A 19,632-nucleotide genomic window follows, 5' to 3' on the forward strand; every position below is an offset into this window, starting at 1 on the left:
ATACAAGGCTTCGAATAGTAGTCATCTTGATGACAAGAGAAAAGGTTTTATTGTAATCAATCCCCTCTTTTTGAGTATCTCCTCTCACTACCAATCTAGCTTTACAATTCTCAACCGTCCAATCTGCTTTGTGCTAAACTTTAAACACCCATTTACACTTAATAGCTTTCTTTCCAGGGGTAAGATCAGTAACAACCCAAGGATTATTGTTTTCAAGAGCCTGAAATTCAGTCTTCATGGCATCTTGCCATTCAGGAGTGTTGGCGGCTTCCTTATAAGAAGTAGGCTCATGTAAATCGGAAATCGATTGAGTGAGAGACTGGAAAGAAGAAGATGAGAAGAAGAGCAAGAGATAGGAGAGGAACTCGAATTAGTGACAGTGTGGAAACAATGAAGAGAAGAATCAGTTATTACAAATATAGTCATTTAAGTATGAGGGCGGAATAGAAGTTCTTAAAGATCTTCAAACAGGATTAGGGATAGGAATAGAAGATGAAGGATCAGGAACAAGATTAAGAGCATGAGTAGTAGGAGAAGGTGAAGGAATAGGAGTAGGATCTGTATGAGGAGTAAACAAGGGATCATAAAAAAATGATTAATAAGATAAATAGATGGAAAATAAAGCTATCATTGGATTTAATTATAAAGGGAAATAAAGCTTCAAAGAAAACAACATCTTGAGATTTGACAACTTTATTTGTGTTAAGGTCATACAATTTGTATGTCTTTTTACCAAAGGATAACCCGCACAACCCTTGGTATGAATTTATCTCTTCCATGAGATAATGTGGAAGCATAAACAAGACAGCCAAAGGACTTTATATGTGCATATGAAGGAGTCTTTCCTGTTAAAACCTCATAAGGGGTTTTGTTGTTAAGAATTTTGGTAGGAAACCGATTGATTAAATGTGTTGCAGTTAACACACAATCACCCCAAAACAGAACCGGCAGTGTGACATTCGTGATGAAACCAGGTATATCTTAGTTATTACGTAACGAGTAAACGATTAACCGAGCGATACTATTTATGGCTCGGATATATCGGGGGGAGGGTGGGGGGCATCTATAAATGATATATGTATAATAGTAACAAACATATCGATGTTATAGCCCTAGTATATAGAAAACCAGTTAAACGGAAATATTTTCGTTTAACGATACACTATGATATTAAATGCAAACGCTAGTACCAAAACAATAATTGCATCACCCGTCAAGCCGAAAAAGACTTATGAAACACTTATTTGAGATGTTTTAAGCAACTTATGAAAATATTTTGGATTTTTACAACCAAATAGTATGTTTTTCTTAATTTGCAAAAATTTGCCCAAAAACACTAATTTGTGCGCTGTTTATCACATATGAACTTTTTTTTAGTCAAAACCGAACCCGGACTTAAAATGGACTCAGGAATTATCGTTTACGCATGCAAAACGTGAATTGGAGGCAAAGAGGGGCCCATAGCCCTCCCCGCCCTTATTTCCGATCGGCACATGGGGTCCATCCCCTTGTTTTCTTCACTTATAAGCCTCCTAAAAAATATCTAAACACAGAATATCTCTGCTTATACATCTACTCCAAAAAATTCCCTACAAAACCCTTCAAAAACCTTGAGGTAAAGCTTGATTTTTAGTGATTTTAATCATGTTTTAATCAATAGACTATGTTTTGAGCAATAAATTAACTATTAACCATGAAAAACCATTCAAACAAGTACAAAAACATTTTTTAATGAAAACCATGGATTATAAGGTTTAAATCGCGTTTTTACGGTTTAAAAAACTCCAATTAGAACCCTAACCGAAACCATATGTTACAAGGCTTGATTTAGAACCCTAACCGAATCCAATGCACCGATGTAATTATCTCTAACCATTTAGAGCATGACCTGAGTAGCTTCCACAAGTAGCCCTCATCAAACATTTTTACCATCCCATACCTATTGAACACCTAGGCTTTCCATTCGTCGCATGTGAATTGTAAACTTGAATATCATCACTCCCACTCGGTCGTATTCAATGATGTGCTTGAAGTAGTTTAATAATTATTAACTAAATTAACCAAAAATAAACACTAAGTAATACTCTAGACTCTCTAAAACTCGACTAAACTACTAACCGGCAAGTGAACCGATCGACTCTAGTAAAGCTAAGTAAGTCCGGATATCGAACCCACGAGACTCTCTAAATTACGTTTATTAGCTAATTAGACTCAACTACAGACACGACTTATTAATTTATATTTGTTTGAGGGAGGTTTTTATTTAAAATACTAAAATACTATAATTAAAAACTAATTAAGAGAAGAAGTAATTTAAACGAAAGCAAAAGTTTGTTAATTAAAATAAGATAATGATGAGAAAACTACCTAGGCTAGAATCCCCTAAATTTCAATAATGAATTAACCCGGGAAAATATTTAGTTATGGACTGGGATCGTAAAATTGACACTTAAAAAAAAACCCGAACATGACCCCTGACCCTTCTTAAGAGACACATATGGATTTCTAATAAGTTTTAATGCACACCAGTATTGAAATCAAGTGCCCTTACGATCACCTAATTAATTATAATTTAGTTCCTTTATACGAAATCCTACCTTACAGCGTGGAAATCAAAGGAAATTTACTATATTTAATTCATTTGATAAACAATAATAAATAATCAACCCTAGACGGACTCCTTATGAAGAACTAAATCTAGCAAGATTAAATAGTAAAGACTTATCAATAACCTAGCACTTTACAGATTTTAGGTTAGCATCACACTTAGGTTTATTTAATTAATAATTATTATTCCTATGATCTAATCATGACATCAATCATAAAATAATCAAAAACAAGAAGTAATTGACCTAATAGCAATCCTATCATATGACGAACAATAATCAAAGAAAACTATAGAATAAAACTCATCAAACAATCCTAAGCATTCATACGCATCAATTAATTATAAATAAATCTTTTACTAAACCATAAAAACCATAACGATAAACAATCCCAAAGTCAAATCAAAACATCAAGGTAGGTTCATCATAAGCCTAGATAGTTCATGCAATTTAGCATAACATCTCAAATTTAAGTAAAACAAAAAACTAAGAATTCATGGCGGTAAATAAACGAAAACGAAAGAAATAAATGATAAAACCCGTGTTCTTCGTCTTCAACTAATATGCGCACCACCGGATGATTCTTTGACTCCAATGCTGCCAAAAGCTGATCTCGTAAGCCCTGGAACTCCCCAAAATCGGCTGGAACTTCAGTATATGTTTAAGGGTGAATTTAGGGGTCTTTAAAAAGGAAACAGGTTGCTTAAAACACCAAAGTCGGTTGGAAGATTCTAGAGACGGGTCCATAGCACCGCGCAGCGCTCCGGCAAGGTGAGGGGGTGGCCGGCCTAGCCGGTCTGGTTCACTCCTGGTTTGGTCCGGTTCGTTTCCTGATGGTTCGGTTCTCTGGTTCGGCTTGTTTTTGCTCATTTTCGCCCTTTTTCACCATAATTAAAACCGGAACCTAAAATACAAAACCATGTTAGTAGTATACAAATCTTTCAAGAAACCGAACAAAACTAATAAAATAATAAATAAAATGTACACGGGATTAATGTATATTAAACGTTATATCAAATATCCGAACCCGAATGAACAACCATAAAACGACTTTGGTCTCCGAACCCGAGGCATCCCATCAATACAGGATTTAAGACTATAAAACCATACGCCTATGAAGTGTTAAACATTAAAACTAGAAGTGCAAGTTTTAAAGTTTATATCATCGGCTACACGGCATACTTTAAAGTTTAAACCTACCCAAGCATCGTATGATAGCGTATTCATATTTCTATAAAATTCATAATTTTCTACAATCGGACTAAAAATGAGGCTTTGAGTATGGCCCGACCTTTCATCTCGTATTTTATACAGACTCAACATGTATCCCACTAAAAATCATATTTTATCTTTTATAAACCAACTATCAAACTGCCCTTTCATTCTTAAGGCTGAGCCTATCGACACATCCCAAGTTAAGTGCGTGTTCTTTAATTATATCTTATTATTAATAGTTTGAAAAACCGATTCCCGATAAGTATCCTCATCTCCCATTTAAACGCAAAAAGAAATAAAACCAAAGGACATTTTTCAAAACTTTTTTTTAATGTAATTAAAAACTTAAACGAAAAAAAAACTAAAACGAAAAAACATATGTATTCCCATCCCCACACTTAAAATTTGCATTGTTCTCAATGCAGAGATGGAAACATGACTCAAAAATTTAAAAACAAAACAAAACCTGAAAATACAAAAATAAATAAGAACAAAACAAAGCTAAAAATTAAAAACTAAAAACATAAAAACAAAGTAAAAAGGAAAAGACTTAGTTGGTAATATGCGCATGAAGTATGACGCTAAAGACCTCTTCCAAAAATGCCTTCCATCTCTGAACGTCCTTAGCAACCAGTATCTCCTTTTCTCATATACGAACGGAAGCGACAATAATACAAACAATATCTAAAAATTCATCTTATCAACTTGATAGATATTAATCATTCAAAGTATATAACCAGACCAACCAACCCATCCAATCAACATGAATAAAATCAGCAAATAAATAATCATAAAAGTATACGGCTCCTGCCGCTCCATCCCCACACTTGAATTTTTCACTAGACTTCAAGGGGATCTTCTATCTCATACTCTCCTCCTTCAAAACTTTCAAAACTTAAAAACAAATAAAAACTACAAAAAACTATGTTAGTGACTCAAGGAAAAATAGAAATAAAAGTAGGAAAGAATGTACAGACTCTACACTTGAGTATTCACCCAAGATCCATGTGCGACAATTCAGTGCGATGGATCGAGAGGAGTTTCCTCCATCTCGATTGATTCTTCTGGTCCTCCAAGATAGTGCTTTAAGTGATGAACGTTCACCTTCCAAGATGTTCCATTATCCGGATTCTCCAATTCTACTACTCCATACGGGAAAACTTCCTTCACCAAGTACGGTCCCGTCCACTTCAATCTCAACTTTCCAGCAAACAACTTCAAACGAGAGTTAAATAATAATACCTTATCGCCTTTCTTGAACTCCTTGCCTCCTTTCAATCGTTGATCATGTAGAGATTTCGTCTTTTCTTTGATGTTCAATGATCGAGAATATGCTGCATCCCGAAGCTCCTCCAACTCATGAAGCTGAAAGTATCTTTTGCTCGCGGCCGTGGTAAGATTAACATTCACCGTCTTCAATGCCCAATAGGCACTATGCTCCAACTCAACCGGAAGATGACAAGACTTACCGTAAACAAGCATAAACGGTGTAGTACCCAACGGAGTCTTGTACGCCGTCCGGAATTCCCACAACGCATCATCTAACTTCTCCGACCAATCCTTCCGACTAACCCCAACCGTCTTCTCCAAAATCCTCTTCACCCCTCGATTAGCATTCTCGACTTGACCATTTGTTTGAGGGTGATAGGCAGTAGAGGTACGATAAGTAACCCCATAACGAGCTAACGCCTTTTCCATAACGGTATTACAAAAATGGGTGCCCCGATCACTAATAATAGCTCTCTGAGTACCGAAACGAGTAAACAACTTCTGGAGAAATCTCACAAGAACTCGTGTGTAAGGCCCCGAATCCCGGGAGTCCTACAGTTGGTAATCACATCCATAATTTCACAAAAATTTAAAATCCAATAATTCTTTGTATTTAAAACCAGTTCAGAGTAAATAACAGCGGAAAAGTTTAAGTATTAAAATCCCAAAACACGGGTACAGGTGTCCAAAATCAATTGTAAATAAAATATTCATTTTATTTGAAATCGTTGACCAGAAATGCCTTTAACCTCCCGAGTAGCATCCAGCACGTCCAAGCTGTAGCATCCACTTCTTAACCTGAAAGTCAAACTAACATACACACAAAGTCAGCTTAAGCTGAGTGAGTTCAAGTTTTCATAAACAATATTTCATACTTTATCTCAAAATTATAGTTCTAAACAATAGAGAGGATAATAATAAAATAATTAATATAATTCACCAAATAATACATTCATCGTCGAACGCACGTACACGGGCCTCTCCACCACGAGTCAAGACTCGAGTAATATATTTGACCCGGACGCGGTAAGACCTAAGCATGTGACACGAGCCTCTCCACCACGGGTCAACCCGAGTAATATATTTGACTCGGTCACAGCTTACACATCCAAGCACGTGATACGGGCCTCTCCACCACGGGTACAACCCGAGTAATATATTTGACCCGATCTCGGCTCAAACATCCAAGCACGTGATACGGGCCTCTCCACCACGGGTACAACCCGAGTAATATATTTGACCCGATCACGGCTTAACATTCAACATTCAACATTCAACGGGCCTCTTCACCACGGGATTTTAAAACCCGAGTAATATATTTGACCCGCCAGAATGATGATCACGCCACACGGGCCTCTCCACCACGGGATTTGAAAACCCGAGTAATATATTTGACCCGGACGTGATCACCATGCACACACACATCAATAAGCCTACTCACATCATTCTTAGTCACGAGGAACTAAATATCATCGCATAACCGTAGGCTATAAGGTAACACATACTCATACATACATACATACCTCCATACATACATACATATATATACATACATACATACATACATACATACACATATATATATATATAAACATACCAACGTGAACCAAGTAAATAGGTCTACTCGTATTCAATTTCTATCAAGTCTATTAACATCCTCGAGTCTAGACCATCAATAATGTATGTAACCTTAAAGGATACAAGACCATAAACAAGTCTAAAATATCCTAGAGCATGTAAAATAATTCAAATATAACTTTCAAAATGCACAATCTCGAGTGAGACCATGTAATACCATTCAAATAGTTGTAACGGGTAAAATCGTATAAAATTGATTTCGGTGTGTATGCTAGCCCAAAACGTAAAAAGAGTAAAAAGGGCATCATGAACTCACCTGAGGTCAACCAAACACCAGCAACGAGCTAAGGACTCCCTAAGTGCACAATCACAAGCAAGGGCCTGTAAATTATACACAACGCGTTACTAAACTAGACCGTAAGAACACTCTTGCCTAATGGGCCGTTCAAGCCCAACATTTTGGCCCAAGGCCCAACAACTTGGCCTAAGGCCCAACAACTTGGCCCAAGGCCTAACACTTTGGCCCAAGGCCCAACAACTTGGGCCGAGGCCCAACCCAAACCCAATTACTTTACCTCAGCCCCTAAAACCTTTCAACTAACCAAATCCACCCTACGATTATGGCCGGGGCTAACCATGATGCACAACTCACCCGCCGGTAATCAAATCGAGTCGAATACGCGCGTAATAAATCTTAAAACAAATTGTCAAACGAATCAGCCCCAAATGGATAAAATTCTCATATTAACCTTTTCTTACATCATAATTATGTCACCCGAGTTGATAGGGTTGATGGTTCCTTTTTACAACTCTCAATTTAACATTAAAACGAAAATTCGCGCACCGTCGACTCGATTGACCAATCACCAACCAAAACAGCCCTGAGTATCAAAAATTTATTTTTCCCACAGCCCTTAAACCCCGCTAGGGCTGTACAAACTGATTCGGTCGGTCATCCGATCGATTAACGCATCAAACTCAACAATTGCCAATCCCACACCTGATAAACCCTAGGTTTCGAACTAAAATCAATTGACCGACCTAAACACCTCCAATGGCAATGAAATTTTAGTATGTTGTAAGTGACATACCTAGGAAGTTTGTGGTGCAAAAACCTTAGCCGAAATAGCCCCGAAACTGCCCAATTGGACAGCCACTTGACAAGCCTAAAAACAACCGAATTTCGACGAATAAACGCGCCATAAGGATGAATTAAGGTGAGAAAGAGTTGTACACATATAATACCGACCTAGAATTGAAGTTTGGATGGCTGGAACGAGCTGGTCTTGCAAGAAAATCGAGAAGAGAGGGGGAGCCGATCGGACCTTGTAGGGTTAGGGTTTATTATTATTTTTTTTGTATAATATAATAACAATAATACATTCTAGTCCCTCTACTTTACCAATGGGTTAACTTGTAAGAAAATTTAAGTGAGAAACGTTTACGAGGGTGGCCAGGAGCTCTCTGAAGAATGCTGGGTCAAGCCCGAAGGTGCACACAACACTACAAGGTTAAACCTTTTTATCAGAAATTTACGGACGTTACATTGTGCATCGATTGTAGCCAACGCTTGGGCTTCCACCCAATTGACACATAATCAATCGCTGCAAAAATATACTTATTACCGTTCGATGTGGGAAACGGTCCCATGAAGTCGATGCCCCAAACATCAAAGATTTCAAGAACTTGTATGGGGTTTTGAGGGATCTCATTATTGGATGAAATATTACCTGTTCTTCGGCCAATAAAACCCACTATCAAAAACCTTCTGCACGGTCGCATGCGCACCATGATGACCTCCAGTCAACCCTTCACGAACATGCTTGATAATATCCCAACCTTTTTCTTTCGTCACACATCTCCTCAGAATCCGATCACCACCAATCTTGAACAAGAACGGGTCATCCCACACATACCGATTAACATCCCGAAAGAACTTCTTCTTTTGTTGCGTAGTCATACCCTCCAAAATAAAACCATTAGCCAAATAATTAGCAAAATCAGTGAACCATGGCATACCTTGCTTCTCAGTCGCAACAAAATCGATCGACTCGTGAGGGAATGTTTCACCAATCTCCTCCTCACGCAACTCTTCTTTCCTCGGGTCCTCTAAACGGGATAGATGATCGGCAGCTACATTTTCCGCACCCTTCTTATCTTTGATCTCGATGTCAAACTCGGAAAGTAAGAGAATCCATCGTATAAGACGAGGCTTCACGTCTTTCTTCTGAAAGAGGAAACACAAAGCTGCATGATCGGTGAAAACGGTGGTCTTCGAAAGCACGAGATACGAGCGGAACTTGTCAAATGCGAAAACAACGGCTAAAAGCTCATTCTCGGTAGTGGTGTAGTTCTTTTGAGCATCGTTCAACATTTTGCTAGCATAATAGATAGGGTGAAAATGTTTATCTCGCCTTTGCCCCATAACCGCTCCAACCGCATAATCACTAGCATCACACATGAACTCAAACGGTAAGCTCCAATCGGGAGAACAAAGAATGGGAGCACTTACGAGCTTCTCTTTCAAATACGTGAACACCTTCAAACACTCATCATCAAATACAAACGACACATCTTTCTCGAGGAGTCGGGTCATCGGGCAGGTAATTTTGGAAAAATATTTGATTAATCGCCGATAGAATCCCGAATGACCCAAAAAACTCCTAATCGCTTTCACATTCGTCGGTGGGGGAAGTGTCACACCCTGATCCAGGGCCTAGGAGTGTGACCATCAGTTGGTACCTGTTTTGTAAATATATCAGAGTAGCGGGTTTATTTTAGTGGAAGTCTTTAAATATTAAAATATTAATTTACATTATCAAAACTACTCGGGAATTAAACAACCGAGTTTCAGTTTTACAAAACCGTGATATTAATAATACAAGGATTTGTAATATTCAAAAACGAGCCAACTTGAGCGATCTTCTATGACTCTTTGTAATAAACAACCTATCTATTACAAGAGTAAAATCAGTTCAGATAGTAAAAGGTTAACGTGTTCACCTTATATTATCAGTAGGAAATATCAACCTCCTTGACTTCAGTATGCTATTAACCTGTATCCATAATAGATATGCATAAGTACCTATTTGGTATTATTTAGCAGACTTTAAGTTTGTTACAGTTTCAGCAGACTCGGGGTCTTATCAGCAGACTTGAAGTCTGATTCAGTTCAGCAGACTCGAGGTCTGATCAGCAGACTTGAAGTCTGATTCAGTTCAGCAGACTCGAGGTCTGATCAGCAGACTCTTAGGTCTGACCTAACCTTAGTATAGTTATAATCATTTTATGAAAACACTTTGAATTTACATATGACGTTTGGAATAGCTCGCTTTGGCCTAGTAAAGGATATCACGTTGGCAAACTTCTCCAGGTAAGCAAACGGGTCCCGCTGTTGATTGGGATTTGTACGAATTGCTTTCCTTAGACAAGAAGAGTCTACTAATGATACCCCCCTTCCAGTTACTACATGCCCGTCAAAATAATTGTTTTGATAACATTACTTCAAGTGGAAGCAACGTCTTTGCTTTATAAAACATCACTTGGAAAATAATTACAGTTTAACGACTATACCCTTAACTAAGCTATATCTTATGTATTTAAAGTAACTAGTAAAGTAACTTAACCTTAATCCTACCTTAATCGGCTTGATGGAACTTAAGAGCTAAGAAATCAGCAGCGGTTCAGCTTGTTCTTCGTTTATACGATCAACAGCTCATTAAATAGTGTAACGACTCCTCGTCTCTTCGCGAAAACAGCCCTCGACACCTCGGAACTCCCTTGCACGCTTACCAAGGTTAACTCTGTGAAACTAAGGTGAAAATGGGATGAAATGGCTTGAACCCGTAGCTGCTCTTTTATAGGTGAGTTTTGCAGACCATCGCATAGCGCGATGCCTTTTCCCCAAGGCCGTCGCATAGTGTGATGCCGCAATTTACCAGAAACTGCCACGTGTTGACATGTGGTTGGCCACGTGTCCCGGGTTACTTAACATGGTCATCGCGTAGCGCGATGAGACCCATGAGTTTCTTCGTCGCGTAGCGCGACGCCTACCTTTTTCTTGAATTGTGTGATTCTCTGTCGCGTAGCGCGATGGAGTTAGTCAGGAGACCATCGCGTAGCGCGATGGGTCTAAAAACCCAAATTTTTCATTTTCAGCCCTTTAACTTTCAGAATTGGCATTTTTATCCCTTTAACTTCTAATCTTGACATTTTTAGCCCAAAATTAGATGGGGTATTTTCACGGTGTTACATCCTCCCCACCTATAGAAAAATCTCGTCCTCGAGATTTATGCAAAGAGATGCGGATATTTTCGTTCCATCTCGGACTCAAGTTCCCAAGTGAATTCCGGACCACGTTGGGAATTCCATCTTACCTTGACCAATTTTAACCTTTTGCGCTTTAGAAACTTAATTTGACTATCTTCAATCTGTATCAGCTCCTCTACAAACTTGAGTTTCTCATTCACTTGTACGTCTTTTAGAGGCATAGCAAGTGTCTCATCAGCCAAACATTTCCGTAGATTCGATATGTGAAATACATCATGGATTCCTTGCATTTCTTCGGGTAACTCCAGTCGATAAGCTACATGACCTATTCTTTCCACAATTTTGAATGGTCCAACAAAACGTGGACTTAACTTCCCTTTCTTTCCAAAACGAACTACACCTTTCCAAGGTGATACTTTGAGCAACACTTTGTCTTCTTCTTTGAATTCTAACGGTTTTCGTCTTACATCAGCATAACTCTTCTGTCTATCACGTGCTGCTTTTAATCTTTCTCGGATTTGTGTTACTTGGTCAATTGTTCTTTGAACAATCTCGGGAGCTGATAACTGATTATCACAAATTTCAGACCAACATACAGGTGTTCTACATTTCCGTCCGTATAGTGCTTCGTATGGAGCCGTTTGTATACTTGTGTGATAGCTGTTGTTATACGAAAATTCCATCAACAATAGGTGAGTATCCCAGCTTCCACCTAGATCTATAACACAAGCGCGAAGCATATCTTCCAATGTTTGAATTGTTCTCTCACTTTGTCCATCTGTCTGTGGATGATAAGCAGTACTCAAATTTAACCGCGTACCCATTGCTTTTTGAAAACTTCTCCAGAAGTTAGAAGTGAAACGACTATCTCTATCGGATATGATTGACAACGGCACACCATGCAATGATACAATATTTTCTACATATAGTTGCGCCAATTTATCCATGCTATATGTTTCTTGAATTGGAATGAAATGGGCTGATTTGGTTAGTCTATCAACAATGACCCAGACAGCATCATTTTGTCGGGACGTTTTGGGTAATTTCATAATAAAATCCATAGTAATCATATCCCATTTCCAAATCGGAATCTCAGTATGTGTTAACAAACCCAACGGCTTTAACCTTTGAACATGTCAAACATTTTTCCACATACAAGGCAATCTCCTTCTTCATTCTGATCCACCAATACTCATCCTTGAGATTATGATACATTTTATTGCTTCCCGGATGCATCATATACTTAGATTTTTAAGCTTCTTCTAATATTTTCTCCTGCAAGCTCCCTACCATTGGTATCCAGATTCTTTTCCCTAATCTGAGTATATCGTAGTCGCCCTTAACTAATTGATCTATTGTTCCATTTTCTTTTTTGGCCTTTATGTTATTTTCTTCTAGTGCTAACTTCTGAGCTTCCTTAATTTTAGTTAATAGATCAATTTTGAGTTCTAACCTCAAATCTCGTACTCTTTTTGGCTTTTCGTGCTCTTTTCTACTTAAAGCATCAGCTACCACATTAGCTTTACCTTCATGGTAAACTATCTCACAATCATAATCGTTCAACGTTTCCATCCATCACCTCTGTCTCATGTTCAATTCTTTCTGATCAAATATGTGCTTCAGACTTTTGTGATCAGTATAAACTGTAAACTTTACACCATATAAATAGTGTCGCCATAACTTTAATGCAAAAATTAAAGCTCCAAACTCCAGATCATGAGTGATGTAATTTTTTTCGTGAACCTTTAATTTTAGTGAAGCATAAGCAATTACTTTCTTTTCTTGCATTAAAACACATCCCATTCCTGTATGTGAAACATCACAATATACAATGAAATTATCTTGCCCCTCATGTAAGGCTAAGATAGGTGCGTTTGTCAGTTTATGTTTAAGAGTTTCAAATGCCTCTTCTTGCTTTGGTCCCCATTCAAATTTAACAGATTTGCGGGTCAATGATGTCAATGGAACCGCTATTCGTGAGAAATTTTGTATAAATCTCCGATAGTAGCCCGCTAATCCCAGAAAACTTCTTACTTGAGTCGGAGTCTTGGGTTTCTGCCATTTAGTAATAGCTTCAATCTTTGCCGGATCTACTTGAATACCTTTCTCATTAACAATATGTCCAAGAAACTGTACTTCAGATAACCAGAATTCACATTTTGAGAATTTGGCATAAAGCTTCTCTTTCCTTAATGTTTCGAGTATGGTTTTCAAATGAGTTTGGTGTTCTTCTTTCGTCTTGGAATAGATAAGAATGTCATCAATAAAGATAATAACAAATTTATCCAAGTAAGGTTTGCAAATTCGATTCATCATATCCATAAAAGCTGCTGGAGCATTAGTGAGTCCAAAAGGCATAACAGTGAACTCATAATGTCTGTATCGGGTTCTGAATGCAGTCTTGGATATATCTTCTTCCTGAACCTTTAGTTGATGATATCCGGATCTAAGATCAATCTTGGAAAAACAACTTGCACCTTGTAATGTCCGTATTGGAACCTTTAGTTGCTATATCTTATGTATTTAAAGTAACTAGTAAATAACTTAACCTTAATCATACCTTAATCGGCTTGATGGAACTTAAGAGCTAAGAAATCAGCAGCGGTTCGGCTTGTTCTTCGTTTATACGATCAACAGCTCGTTAAACAGTGTAACGACTCCTCGTCTCTTCGCAAAAACATCCCTCGAAACCTCGGAACTCCCTTGCATCCCAATCGTGGCGTGATAGCAGTTATTATAAGAGAACTCGACTAACGGTAAGTGACGATCCCATCTAACACCAAAATCGATAACACAAGCCCGCAACATATCCTCCAGAGTTTGAATGGTCCTCTCGGACTGACCATCTGTTTGCGGGTGATAAGCGGTACTGATGAGGAGTTTGGTTCCCATCTCCTCATGAAACTTTTTCCAAAACCTAGAGTTAAAACATGTATCCCTATCCGAAACAATAGATACGGGCACCCCGTGCCTAGAAAGGATTTCTCGAATAAACACATCAGCCAACTGCTCGGAATTAAAAGTTTCTCGGATCGGCAAGAAATGAGCGCTCTTGGTCAGTCTATCAACAATTACCCAAATGGTGTCATAACTACCCCTAGGAGTACGTGGCAGTTTAGTCACAAAATCCATCGTAAGATGCTCCCACTTCCACTCAGGTATTTCCAAGGGTTGAAGTTTCTTGAAAGACTTCTGGTGCTCGGCCTTAACTTGCAGACACGTCAAACACTTACTCACATACTGAGCCACCTCAAACTTCATCGCAGGACACCAATAATTCTTCTTCAGGTCTTGGTACATCTTGGTCGCGCCCGAGTGAATGGAATAGCGCGACTTGTGTGCTTCATCCAAAATTTTACCTCTTAATCCCCCATACGTCGGTACCCATAAACGCCCATCCTTATACTTCACCCCATCACCTACGTCTTCCAACAATTTCTATTTCCCCCAAATACGCTCTGACATAATCCATTCCACCTGTAAAGCTTCATTCTGATCGTTGGCTATCTGCTTCAAAATATCAGGTTTAAGAATAAGCTGATAAGATTTTACACGAATAGGTTTCGGTCTCTCCTTTTCGGCTGAACACGTCGGCTACCACGTTAGCCTTATCGGGATGGTACATAATCTCCAGATCATAATCCTTAATCAACTCCAACATCGATGCTGACGCATATTCAGTTCCTTTTGTTCGAAGAAATACTTTAAGCTCTTATGATTGGTATAGATAACGCAAGAAACACCGTACAAATAATGCCGCCACAACATAAGCGCAAACACAACCGCTGCCAGCTCTAAATCGTGAGTAGGATAATTCGCCTTGTGAGGCTTTAACTGCCACGAGGCATAATCGATGACTCGGCCTCTTCGCATCAGAACACACCCAAGCCCCTGATAAGAGGCATCTGAATAAACCACCAGATCGTCGGTGCTATCGGGTAAAGCTAGAATCGGGGCATGCGTCAACCTGTTCTTCAACTCGAGAAAAGCCTCCTCCTGCTCAGTACCCCAAACAAACTTAACGCACTTCTTAGTCAACTTGGTCAATGATGAAGCAATTTTCGAAAAGCGGGAAATGAAGCGGCGGTAGTACCCCGTCAAGCCCAGAAAACTACGAATTTCAGATGGAGACTTAGGAGATCCCCATTCGTTTACGGCTTCCACCTTTGCAGGGTCAACCAAAATACCACTCGGGTTAATAATATGACCCAAGAACTGAACCTCACGTAACCAAAAGGAACACTTAGAAAATTTCGCATACAACTTGTTCTTTCGCAAAGCTTCCAAACCTTCCGTGAGATAACCGGCGTGATCGGATTCACTTTTGGATTACACAAGAATGTCGTCAATGAACACAATAACCGAATGACCGAGCATCGGCCTACACACCCGGTTCATAAGATCCCATGAACGCAGCCAGTGCATTGGTCAAACCGAAAGACATAACGAGGAATTCATAATGACCATAACGAGTACGGAAGGCAGTCTTAGGGATATCTTCCTCCCTGCTTTTCAACTGATGATTACCAGACCTACGATCGATTTTCGAGAACCAACTAGCTCCTTGGAGCTGATCAAATAAGTCGTCGATCCTTGGAAGAGTGTACCGATTTTTAACAGTGAGTTTATTCAATTCACGGTAGTCAATGCACATCCGCATGCTACCGTCCTTCTTCTTAACGAAAAGGACCGGGGCACCCCAAGGTGAGATGCTATGTCTAATGAAGCCCTTATTGAGCAAGTCTTCCAATTGAGCCATAAGTTCTTTCATTTCATTCGGTGCTAAACGATAAGGGGATCGAGCAACGGGTTTTGCGCCCGGTACAAGGTCTATCTGGAACTCGACCTCGCGATCCGGTGGCACATCTGACAAATCATTTTGAAATACATCCGGGAAATCCCGAACAATAGGAACGTCACCGACGGTAGCCACCTCGGTTCTCATATTTATAGCATATGCTAGATACGCCCCGCAATCCCGCTGCATCAACCTTCCCGCCTTAAGCATGGATATGATATGTGGCGTCGCAACATTCCGGTCACTGAAGACCGTAATCTGGGTCCCGTCCGGGGCCCTCAGACGAACAAGTTTCTGACCACAAATGATCTGAGTATCAACACTCGCGAGCCAATCCATCCCGAGCACCACATCGAAACAACCAAGCGGAATCAAGTACAACCGCACCGGAAATCTATACCCGGACAACTCGATGGAACAACCCTGAATAGACCTAGACACGGTAACAGATTTTCATACGGCGACTTCAACCTCAAACAAATCAACTACGCGCTCAGGTGATTTATTCAACGAGGAACAGAAAGCGGTAGACACAAAACTCCTACTGGCACCCGAATCAAGTATAAAGGTACCTGGGATAATATTATACTAATGCTTAGCTACAAGATCATCACATACGATTCCAAAGGAATGAGAAATTATAACGGTGGAATAAAAGATAAATAAGGAAAAAGTACCTGAAACAACATCCGCGTCATCCTTCGCCTCTCTCTTGGAGATGTTGAAGGCCCTCGCCTTGGCCTTCGGTTTCTCTTCCACCTTCCCCCTCGAGGAAGTCCCCTAACCGGACCCCCCCCCCCCCCGCCTTACTGGTAGGACAGTTTGATGCCAAGTGACCGGCACCCTTACAGCGGAAACAAGTCAACGTCAGACACTCGAAATGGGGGTGTCCAACCTTATCACAACGAAAACAGGAGCCAGACCCACTCTTACATTCCCCCTTGTGCGGTTTCTCGCACTTCTAGCAATTACCCAACGCCGCATCCCTTTTAAAATCCTAATTCTCAGTCTTTACCCTCTTCTCAGCCGAATTAAAGTTGTTTCCCCCTGGTCGTTGACCGTACGAATTTGAGTTCCAAGTCTTTCTAGTCTCTGTCGGCGACAACTTCTCCCTCTAATCATACAATGTACCTGCTAGGGTAACCACCGAGTGAAAAGAGTTCATGTCGGTGGTCACCACACCCGTACGAATATCCACCGGAAGGCCCTTCACATACTTCTTAATCCTCTTTGCCTCAGGAGTAACCAGATCGGGACATAAGCGAGGCATCTTATTAAACTTTGTGGTATATTCCCGATGCGTCATATTGCCCGCCTCCAAGGTCAAGAATTCCTATTCTCTCTTATCTTATTCATGCGGAGGACAAAACTGATCAAGAACCAACTTCTTCAACTCATCCCACGTTATCCTCCTAATCGAACGATCACCCATAGCTTGCGCCAAGTTATCCAACCAACACAGCGCCTCGGAACGAAAAGAGGCAGCCATGTCATCCCCCTTACATTTACTAACCCTCAGAACGGCCTCCATCTCCCTCACCCACTGATGTGCTGCCAACACATCTTTAGTACTATTGAAAGAAGGAGGGTCACATTTCTTAAAGTCACCATAGGAGCAACCCCGAGTAGACACACTAACAGTCCCCACTTCGTCTTCATCCCCACTCGGCACATACACCTCCTCCTCCTCATCGACCTACGCCTCCTTACCCTTCCTTTCTTTACCCGAACTCTTACCAACCATAGACTCCTCCATGGCCCTAACGGCCTCAGCAACGATCTCGGGAATGGTGCTATGGAGCACCTGGTAAACCTCATCCGTGATAGCCGCGCGCATAGCAGGATCTAAGGCGGGGTTATCCCCCTCCTCATGAATCGGGGTTTCCTACTGGGGAGTAGGAATCACATTCTCGGCTTCGGCACGTGGCTTACGACCACGACCGCGAACACTAGAACCACCTCTCTTAGCTGAACGAGTATTAACCATGACTTATCCCTACAAAGACAGAATTTTAACACGGTCAAGTACAAGTGGCATTTAGAACATGTAAGGTAAGGGTAAACTGCTAATGACGTTGATCAAGTGTAATTAGTCATTTACTTTACCCGCCCGTCCTAATCACCCCTTGTCCCTAACCACATTAGCCTTCTATCTAACACTTAAATAGTTAATCAAATACTGGAAACTTTTAAATTCAAAGGAATGACTAAATAGTTTAAAGTTACCTCTTGGTGTGCGGCTACTTGCGGTGGACATACTGGTCTCTTTTCTTACAGTTCGAGTCCAAGCATTCGGGGATGCTCGGATCCCTCGAACCATGGCTCTGATACCAACTTGTAAGGCCCCGAACCCCGGGAACCATACAGTTGGTATTCATACAAAATACTTAAGAAAATACGTTAACTTGAAAACAGTTCATTCCATTAAAATAAACGTCTCATAGTATAATGAAGCGGAAAACCATAATTAATGAAACAAAACAAGTTCCCGAAACCCGGGAGTTATGCCCAAAACCAATTTAAATGTATTTAAATAAATGTTGAAACGAAAATGTTTATTATTATTGAAACATCCGACTAAGCATGCCCTCCACCGTCCAAGTAGCTTCGTGCACGTCCAAGCGGTAATGCATCCATCTCCTAACCTGAAACTCACACTAACATGCACACAAAGTCAGCATGAGCTAAGTAAGTTCAAGTTTTAAATAAATAACATCAATAAATAATAATCATGATAGTCATTCCAAGAATCGTAAAATAGACGGGATATAACATTTAGGTCATCATCAACAATAAATAATCATACTTAAATATGTATAAACATCTTTATAAGAACATCCCTATATATATATATAAATATATTTATATACATATAACATCCAAGTAATAACATCAGGGTCGAGCAAACGTACAACCCAAACATGTAACATCTCATCAACGTATGAAAACACAAAGTAGGCATACGTAACATCCATAGTCGATAACAACTACTAACATCGCCAAATATTGGTCATACAATAATACATACATACCTACTATAACATCTGACGGGTGGATTGTAGCACCACCCTTAAGTGTAGTATTTCTCGTTAAAAGCGTGTGCGATAGTTTTAATTCACGAATTTGGATTACTACACTTTATCGTGTGTTTGTAGTTACATGGGCTAAAAATGACGATTCAAGTGAGCTATGATGGAGAGGAGCAAAGAACTCGAGAGTTGGTGATGGAAGTCAACAAGTCAAAGAAGAAACAAGGATTTTGGGGCTGAGGCTACTGTAGCTTACGGTAGCCACCGTAAGCTACGGTAGGGTTCCAGCGTAGCAACCTGGCATAAACAGATTGAGGCTGCGTAGTGACTTTCAAAGCCACCGTAAGCTACGGTGGCACCAAGGCCTACCATATACAAGCAAACCTATATAAAATAGTTTAAACGTTTCATCAAGCAAATTCGCTTAGGTGTGCATGCTAGCCCAAAACTTAAAAAGAGTTAAAAGGGGGCATCATGAACTCACATGAAATCAACCAAACACCAGCAACGAGCTAGGGAATCTCTAAGTGCACACTCACAAGTAAGAGCCTGTAATTTGTACACAACGCGTTACTAAACTAGCCCGTAATAACACACTCGCCTAACGGACCGTCCAAACCCAATAGTTTTCACCCGAGGTCTAGCCCATACTCATTTACTTTACCTCAGCCCCTAAAACCTTTCAATTAACCAAACCCACCCTACTATCATGGTCGGGGCTAACCATGATGCGCAATTACCCCGTTTGTATGCAAATTGAGTCGAATACGCGCGTAATAAATCCTTAAACCAATTGCCAAGCAAATCAGCCCCATATGGACCAAATTCCCATCTTAACCTGCTCATGTATCATAATTATATCACACGA

Source organism: Bidens hawaiensis, unplaced genomic scaffold (genome assembly GCF_021521415.1).
Source record: "Bidens hawaiensis isolate Kalapana, Puna unplaced genomic scaffold, B.hawaiensis_p1.1 tig00011733_1, whole genome shotgun sequence".
NCBI classification, from domain to species: Eukaryota; Viridiplantae; Streptophyta; class Magnoliopsida; order Asterales; family Asteraceae; genus Bidens; species Bidens hawaiensis.